The following is a 3,161-nucleotide window of genomic DNA, read 5'->3' on the forward strand; positions in this document are numbered from 1 at the left end:
GGTCCTAGTTATAATGGTGTTTGATTCATAACTTCCCCTCACAAAAGCCTCCACAGGATACAAGATTGACTTCGTCAGCAACCACTAAATTAAAGTCCAGTCAGTATGCAATGAACAAATGAATGGAGCTTTGTCAAATTTTTATGGGGGCAAAGTCTTCCACATTCCTTATGTACAGGAAAACCAGCTGTAAAACCCCTCTTTAATATAACCCAGCATAATGCCACGACAATTTGGAGCGAGTTGTGTCTTTGTAGGTGTGAATTTCCATTCAGTCTCTGAGTAATGTCCAAACATACATCAGTATAGTGTTCACTAGCCTAGTGAAAATATACCAGTCATATATCTGTGACAGACTTCCTAGCTCCCAGTCTTTGTAACACTATATACACTGCTTGTAGGCTTGTATTGGATATAGTAAATGACTTGACATAAAACAGTAGACTTCCAACTGCAAAAAAATTGTAATAAAGGATGATGTAGCTATATGCATGATGACAATATGCCTGGTTGTATTTTATATTTTATTTCTCACACCCTTTGGTTGTATTAGAAGAAATAATGAGGGTGCACAGTTGAATAAGAGATGGGGAAGGGGGAGACAGTAAACAAAGTGGTCAAGAAATAAATAAGCAGTTAAAGTCATCCATTAGGCCAAGAGAGACATTAAAAGAAATAACTGGCTAAAGAGATAAAAAATGTCCAATTAAACAAATAGATGTATAGAAGTATGAATGAAAGGCAGAAACTATGTGACTGGAAGGGGAGCAAGAAGGCAGTGGCCTACTTTTTAATAAATGGAGTACATTTATCTTGTTATTAATGAAAGAATAGGAAGGTAAGGCACAAGGCTGGGGTGTGGATAAATGTTATTTGAGGAAATAATAAAGGACAAAGCGTGTGACCTTGTATGGAATTAAAGTTAATAAGGTTGAAGAAACAGGAAGCTAGCATCCACTCCCACCCCATCCTGGTAATAAGAGATCTGCCAGATGTACTGGGTGAACCTCTGAAAGAAGTATGTAGTCTTGTTCTGAAGGCAGGAATGAAGGAAAGGGTTGGGAGGGTGGCCTAATGGTTAAGGTGTTTGCCTTACAAACACAAGGTGCAGGGTTTGAATCTCACAAGGGATAATTAGCTAGGCTTAAAATGGCTCACAAGGCAGTTAGCTTAGTACTAACCCATGAACCTATGATAGTAAAAGAGCATCTGAGAAGGAGGTACATAATAAAAGTTTGTACAGTCTTATCTTCTCAGGAAAAATATGAGAAGAAAGCTGTTGGGAAGGTTGCTAAATGCAAGCTGTCTGTCATGTCTTCACACAGTATTGAACTTACAAACCTGATTCACTTCTGAGACTGGATCAATAGAAGGACTGATGAGAGGAAAGGGTGCACATCTTTTATCTTATCTTTGTTAAGGCATTTGACACCACTCCTTGTAAGGACTTGGTGGAAAACTAGAGTGTTGGCTTCAACCATCCATTAGTGATGTCCAGGAAATTAGTTAAGTGACAGATGGCAGAGGAGAGCATTTAGGAGAACTTTCAAGTAAAAAGCCAGAGACTAGTGATGTTCTACAGTGATTGGTGTCAGGACTAGCGTTATTCAACATACGTTTGCCAAACCTCACAGAGGGCTAGAGAATCTAAGGTGATTATATACTCAGTAGAAAGAAAGACTGGTGTAGTAGCTGTGGACACTGGACAGTACTGTCCATAGCAGGACATATTACAGTTTGCAATATTTGCAGATTCTGTGGCAACTGATCTCAGTGCAAAAGTGGGTAAAATTATAGTGCGGACATTACTGGGACTGTTCAAGAAATTATTTTGAGACTTATTTTAAAATGTGTAGACAATGACAAATGTCTAGTTCTTATAATAAAGTGTGAGTCATGCTGTGTAGTCTAAGAAATAGTGGATTAAAAGCACTTTTGTACATGCAGCAAGTAACAGAGATCCTGGAACTACAAATGCATCACATGGCAGTAATTCTAGAGCTGCAGCCTCCATTTGTATAGGGTAACCTCCATTTCTATAGGGTACTGATGGAGTCATCTAGAATAAAGTGCTCCATTCTGTAGGTTATATTAGAAGAGGGACATTAAGGTAGCTTTAATTTAATGTATTAATTTGTTAACTAGGTAAATCATTAACTCTTTTAAGCCATCTTACAGGCACAAGGACAAGGGTAAATGCAATATATATATATAGACACATCAGAGTTGAAAATCAGCCAGCATGTTTTAGGAAGAAACTGGACTGCCAGAGAAAATGCATGTAGACAATAAAGAGAACATGCAAACTTGACACAGACAGGGACCAGAATCCAGGGTTGAGCCCCAGACCCTAAAAGAGTGAGACAGCGCTCTTAGGCACTGAGCCACCATGATGTCCTAGCAAGCCATCCATAATGAAGGGTTAAAAATATAAAGAGACTGTGGCCACAAAGAATGAAAAAAGCTGTGTAGCAAGGTGAGTGCACACACAAGAGAAGAGAAAGGAAATGTAGAGCTGTTATGTCAGAGCATACATCATATGGGGCAGAACTGTGGTGTACTACTTAAAAGAAAGGATAAGAGTGGGGCTGTGTGGCAGAGAAGGTAAGATCTGTAGCTCAATGAATGATACCCCTGAAGTGCAACTTAATGAATGTTGCTTCCTGAAATGCATTTTCCCTGACCCCAACACCCTGAACCGAGAAGTTCCCACACACCTCTGCATGCAGTGTGCTGAAAGATCACACTGTTGCATTGTGCTGAGAGATCACAGTAGTAGTGCGAGTACAGTTTTATCACCCTTGCAGGGTGTTTCTCTTTTAACCATAGTATATGACCATGGTATTAGTGTATATAAAAAAAATGGTGTGGGGGATGAAGGCCCTCTCATGGGGCATTGCAGACAGGCTTGCCTCCTTGCAAAACAAAATGATTCAATGTGACGCTATCCACAGATTCATTACATATGTTCTTCAACAAGCTTAACTCACCTACCTTTGCTTTTTACAGGTTATGCTTTGTCTTTTCGTTGCTGTCACCAATGGCAACAGCAACAACAACTAGCATTAATTCAGATGCAGTCATATAAAATCCTGCCAGATTGGGTGGGTGGTAAATATAAATGTGTGATGCCTTGGATAGGTAGGAAAGGATAGGGGAGG

The sequence above is a fragment of the Protopterus annectens genome, chromosome 5.part1, assembly GCF_019279795.1.
Source record: "Protopterus annectens isolate FY-2018-M chromosome 5.part1, PAN1.0, whole genome shotgun sequence".
NCBI lineage: Eukaryota > Metazoa > Chordata > Ceratodontiformes > Protopteridae > Protopterus > Protopterus annectens.